At 34.7% G+C, this 6646-nt stretch overlaps 1 pseudogene; it reads left to right on the forward strand.

The window, feature by feature from the left end:
• The first annotated feature begins 1762 nt into the window (after positions 1 to 1762).
• Positions 1763 to 6639, forward strand: LOC129297690 (probable serine/threonine protein kinase IREH1; annotated as a pseudogene).
• The last annotated feature ends 7 nt before the right edge of the window (positions 6640 to 6646 follow it).

A 6646-nucleotide genomic window follows, 5' to 3' on the forward strand; every position in this document is an offset into this window, starting at 1 on the left:
TCGAAGAATTTTATTATCATTTCCTCAATTTTTTAACATTTCTAATTTAATATGTAATAAAATTATTATTATCCCCACTCATTCTGAATGGGAAGAGAAAAAAAGAAAGAACAAAAAATAAAATTATTATTATCATAATTGCACATAAAATATACAAATAAAATATCATATTTTTAAATTGTTTAAATCAGATTTTAATAGTTTAAATTTATTTATATGTTTTTATATAAAATTAAAATAATAATTTATCAAATGTTAAACCCAAGTCATTGAAGCATTGATCTGATGATCGAGGAGAAAACAAGAGAAATGGAGAATTGCATTGTCAATGATGACACCTCGCAGAGTCGTCAATTCAGAAGCATTGTGGTGTCGTGAAATTATTGAAGTGGTGGAAGTGAATTTGATTATACACATAATACATGGCAGGCAACGCGCTTGCTTATTCAAGTGGTACTGATTGTTTGGTATATTATTTTTCTAAAATGCATATATTCCCCATCTCACAACACTTTACCATAAAATAAGATACTCATTTCATTCCATATAGTGAAATTTACGAATTTAACATAAATTATCAAAGAAACACCAATTGTTCTTTTTCAGCTACTGGCAATTTTCATACCTATATCTTGTAATATGCTATAAGTAACATTTTAACTTGACAAATATCTCTAAGCATTTGCTTAATATTGGTAGTTATTTTCACATAAATTTTTTTATCTATAAATATTAGGATTTAAGATATTGTTTAAGGAGTATCGAACTCATTTCGTTTGACCTAATAATAATCAGTTCTTGAATATAAACTTTATATTTTATTTTGATATTTATATTAATACGACGATGATTATAATTTACCAGAAAGAGGGATCAACATTATATTTTATTTTTTTTAGAGATAATGAAATTTTTAATTCTTTAAATTTGTCTCAAGCTATTCAGTTGACATTTATGCAAAATAATAATAAAATAATTATTTAGGCAAAAATAGAGAAGAATATGAAATGCTAATTTGTTTTAGTTTAGCCATATATAGGTAGGTTATTAATATACTTTATATGATAGATTAAGTTTAAAATCAATTACATGGTAACTTAAAAAATAATAGATTAAATAATAAATTGATAACAATTAAACTTTACATACCAAATTGATGATTAAAGCAAAAATAAGGGATTAAAAGTTTTATCATCCCTATTTTCTGCCCGAAATTTTAAAGATAAATTATTTATATATTGAATTTTATTATCCTACCAAAAAATATATATTGAATAATGTTAAGATTTTCAAAAAATTAATTATCACCTCTTCAAAAAATTAATTATCACCAAAGTAACAATTCTAAGAAACTAATACAAATATAAAACAATCTAATAAAAATAATAATGTACTTTTCATCAAAAAAATAATAATGTACTTTTTCATTTTTTTTTCACAATATTTTCTTAAAAAAAATAAAATGTTATCGTTATTTTCTTAAGGAATAATTTAAAATTGTTGTATTTTGTATTCAGGGACATTTTCTCACATACAATAATTTAAAATAATAATGTACTTTTCATCAAAAAATTACTAATGTACTTTTTCATTTTTTTTTCACAATATTTTCTTAAAAAATAAAATGTTATTGTTATATTCTTACGGAATAATTTAAAATTGCTGTAGCATTGAAGGACATTTTCTCGCATACAGCGGCTCTCATTCTGCCCTGTCCTGAAAGATTTCCACCTCGTTTGGTCAATTCGCTCTTTCAGGGTCGTTCGCCCCCTTTCGTCACGAAGTCATATATTTTATCAACCCAGTCCACAAATCCAAGCTTTTGAAGGAGACAACCACCTTTCACTTTCCAGAACAACTTCCTTGTTCGCGCACTGTGCAAAAACTACACTTTCTTCATCAATGTCAGTCTCTGCAGCCCTGCATCTATGCTAGGGCTGCACCAATATCCCCACTTTCTTCTTCTCACCTTGCTCCCTCGACAATGGTCTTCAAAGGCAGGTTCTTCAACTTCAAGAAATCCGACTCTTCCAGCCCCGATGGATCACCCAGTAGCCCCCAATCATTCGGCTCCAATTCCCCCAGTAGATCCGACAAGAAGAAGCCCAAATCAACTGCTAAGGACTCCCAGATCGCTAAGACTGCCAGTGCCAATGGTTTCGGCGATGCTTGCCGCCCAACGCAACTGATGTACGGGACTAAGAAGAAGGATGCCAAAGGAAACGACAGTCAGACTCAGCAAGAGTCCCGCGGGAGATCGTCGAAGCCAAGCTCCGGTGGGGAATTGGTTTCCAGTTTGTCAGCGAGTTCTGGGTTGAAGTCGAAGATGGTTGCTGCGGCGGCGGGTGCTGCTAGTGGGAAGGAATCGTCCTCATCATCGGTTTCGCCAATTTTAGCATCTTCCCTCGGATTGAATAGGATAAAGACGAGATCAGGACCACTGCCACAGGAGAGCTTCTTCGGCTTTAGGAATGATAAAGGGTCGACACTTGGTGTGAGTAATCTCTCCAAGCCCGGTAGTGATGATGGAAAAATGAAGGAGCCGGTTAATTACCGTAAAGTGGCGTTTCAAGAGAGCTTTGGAAGTGGAAACTGGGTTGATAATGGAAGCAATTCGGATAGTATGTCAACTGGGAGTGCTCCGTCCAGGGACCAGAGCCCTAATGTATTGCCACGGTCGCGGCTACAGAACGCAGAATCGTCATCCGGATCAGGTTTGCATTCTATCTCGATTTCTGTGACATGAGTCTTATTTTTACATTTTTGCTCATTTCCAATTGTGAATGTCTCGTCTGCGCCCAAATTTACCACTGAGTTCATTATGCGCTAGGCTGTGCATTTTTCATGTCGATCTTTGACTTGGTTTAAAGATGTGTGTGGAGGCATGCGCTTTCCTTTCAAAGAAAATTGTCAAACGTTTTTACGAGCAGAAGCTGCAGAGAAACTATAGTCTTTTTCGAGGTTGTTACAGATTTTTTAAAATGAATCAGGCAAAAAGATATTGGTTTCCAAAACTTTAATTTGTGGGAATTTGTACATTTGAGTGCATTTGATTATCGATTTTATTGGTTAAATGATGAGGTATCAAATTGAAATATGGATCACCAAAGGCGAGAAAGTTCAAATTGTTGAGTAATAGTGCTCTCCCGAAAACCTACCTTAGAAGTGTCTTGAACTTTCCTACAGAATTGAACAAGGCAATGTGGCAGGTTTTTCAGATATCCCAACGAAACAAATATCCAATATCCGATCTAATAAATTAGCGTATAAGGACATATGGCCAGGATATTAAAATTAGATATCCGTATTGATTTTGTGGGTTCCTGATATCTGAAATCTGTATAAATGGATAATAATTGACATGAATGTAGGTAATTGTCTGTAGAATATATTATAGTTTTATTCATCACTGACTCCATTTACTTCTTTCTTTTGGTTAGTTTAATGCTTTTGAAGTTCACAAATATTAACTAAAAGTTGCAAAAGAGCTGTCTAAAATCTAGCTGAACTGCATTTTGAAATATGAACATGGGCATTGGTAATTTGTGAGTTTCAAATACTTTGGACATGGTGCATTTTCAGTGTAAATATGAGAAGTATAACAGTTTTTGGTATTTAGCTAGGGCTCTGATGGCGAATTTATGTTTTGGATTTAGACAAGAATTTAAAAAAAAAAAAATAACTTGGTGCATACACATCCCTAATATCAAACAATCAACTAAAGGGTCGTTTGCTTATGGGTATGTAGGGAGGGGAAGTCATACTTCTTGGAAGTATGGACATATATCTTGCTTGGTTTGCTAAAAGTTTCAACTTTCCAGGAAGTTAAGACTCTTGCTTCCCTCACAACTAGGGAAGTAACTTACCGAGCAATACCTAGGTAAGTTCTACTTCTCTAGTATATTGTCTTTCAAATTAAAAAAAAATAATATACTCCTTCCAGTCCTTAATACAAGACAAACTTAACCAACTTCATGCTTATTAAGAAATGATAGCTATATTTTTAAAATTGTTAAAAAATATGTAACTTTTCAATTTTGCCCTTCTTTGCAATTAATAACCACAATAAATTGTTGTCTAAGAATTCAAATGATAATAAATGAACAAGGGGTAAAATTGGAAGAAACATTAATTACTCTAACTTTACTTTATATTAAGAACTAAAAAAAGCTTTCAAAGTTTGCCTTATATTAAGGATTTGGGGGATTATATTTTTTAAAAAGATAATTGTAACTTCCTGGGAAATAAAAAAGTAACCAAGGAATTCATATATTAACTTCAAGAAAGTAATGCAATTGAACCAAGTGAGTCCCAAATTTGAAAATCTAACATTGTTTATCATAACATGTGATAAAGAAAATATCAAGTACTCTTCCGCAATTAAAATCTTTACTCAACAAACACAATGCAGAACATTTGAATTGAGAGTCTTTGTTGTCATGTTATCCTGCTGCAGTTGGTATATTCACATTAACATGGTTTAAAGTTGTCCTATGAGATACTGCACTTGTCTTCTCATTGGGGCATGAAGAATATTGTGTACTTTGAGATGTCTTCTCATACGAAGTAGGCATCCTTCTTGTCCTTATTTCCGTCACTCTATACATGCTATATACAGGGCTAGATATTACCTTTGAGTTAAAGCTTATGTTATTTTGTTTTAGTATTCGTTGTCATGTTTGCAGTGTATATTCTTGTGTAGTTGTTAGCTGTTGAGGTTTATCCACTAGCAATTGCTGAGCTGCTTCTCATTGTTACTGTATTTTTTTTTCCACTGAAATAACTGTCAAGTCTTCAATTTAACCATTTCTCTAAATTCTATTTTTTTAAATCATATCTCCTAATCCAGGAGGGAGACAAGAATCGACGCAGGTTCAATCTGAATGCTTACGAAGTGCAGGTGCTTGCACTCCAGAGGTACTGTAGATTTATGCACTGTCTTTCTTAGTTACTTTTGATCCATTTAACTTTTGCCTCAATGAGTTGCTTAGTGCTGCACAGTACTTATTAATATATTATGACTGTAAGTTTTCCTTCCTTCTTTCCAGACAGCATATGATTATGAAAACCCAAAGGAGTCTGAATCTCCTCGTTTTCAAGCTTTGTTACGTGTTACTAGTGCACCGAGAAAGAGGTTTCCTAATGACATTAAAAGTTTTTCTCATGAGCTGAACTCCAAAGGTGTTGTTCGTCCTTTTCCATTTGGAAGGCTCGAAGATTAAATAACTTGGAGGTACTTTACACTTTAGATTTCATTTCTTGCAATTTGCTGTAGGAGGTGCATTTGTTTTGAGAAGAATGTAATTTAATCACTTTGCTGTTCTTTGCAGGAGATCTTGGTTATAATTCGGGCAAAATTTGATAAAGAAAAGGAAGAAGTGAATTCTGAGTTGGCTATTTTTGCAGCTGATCTGGTTGGAATTCTTGAGAAAAATGCAGATACTCATCCTGAGTGGCAAGAGACAATTGAGGACTTGCTAGTTTTGGCTAGGAGCTGTGCTATGACTTCACCTGGGGAGTTTTGGCTTCAATGTGAAGGAATTGTTCAGGAATTGGATGATAAACGTCAAGAACTTCCTCCTGGAATGCTTAAACGGCTTCACACTCGAATGCTGTCATTCTCACAAGATGTACAAGGTTATTGCAATTCCACAAGGAAAGTGGTTTGGCAGAGGATGAGCATGTTTTGAATCTCCATCATTCTAGAGTCTTGCACTCTGCTGAAAAACGGATTACTCCTGGTTTGGGAAGGGATGGAAAAAGTTTGACTGCAGCGAAGGCCTCAAAGGTGTCAAAAGCTTCTAATAAAAAGTCTTATAGTCAGGAGCAACATAGCTTGGAATTGAAGAAAGATGCTATGCAGCCAGAAAAACTTCTTCATCGTGCTGGTGATGCTTCAAATCAAGATTCTTTTTCAAGCATGGATCGGATTGCTGCTTGGAAGAAATTCCTATCTCCAACAAGTAAAAGCCCAAAGGAGCAGCTGAGTTGAAGGACCAGAATCTTGGAATGGTTGAACCTTCAAAGCTATCAATTAATAAGAGATCAAATTCTGATGCAGATCTGTCAGCTGCTAAGCCATCTGAGCTTATTAAAGATACCCAAGAACATGCTTCCAAACACCAACACAAAGTTTCTTGGGGCTACTGGGGTGATCATCAGGGCATGGTTGAGGAGAACTCAATAATCTGTCGTATATGTGAGGAGCAAGTTCCTACTTTGCATGTTGAAGAACATTCAAGGGTTTGTGCAATTGCTGATAGATGTGATCAGAAGGGTCTGAGTGTAAATGAGCGGCTTGTCAGAATTGCTGACACTTTAGAAAAGATGATGGAATCATGTATGCAAAAGGATATCCAGCAAATAGTGGGAAGTCCTGATGTTGGAAAGGTGTCAAATTCAAGTATGACTGAAGAATCTGATGTTCTCTCTCCAAAACTTAGTGATTGGTCTCGAAGAGGCTCAGAGGATATGTTAGACTGCTTCCCTGAAGCTGATAATTCTGCTTTTATGGATGACTCAAGGCACTACCTCCGATATCATGTAAAACTCGTTTTGGTCCAAAGTCTGACCAAGGTATGGCAACTTCATCTGCAGGGAGCATTACTCCTAGGTCTCCCTTAATGACGCCAAGGACGAGTCAGAT

This window comes from Prosopis cineraria, unplaced genomic scaffold (genome assembly GCF_029017545.1).
Source record: "Prosopis cineraria cultivar Desert tree isolate PC_DT_omini unplaced genomic scaffold, ASM2901754v1 PC590, whole genome shotgun sequence".
Classification (NCBI taxonomy): Eukaryota; Viridiplantae; Streptophyta; class Magnoliopsida; order Fabales; family Fabaceae; genus Prosopis; species Prosopis cineraria.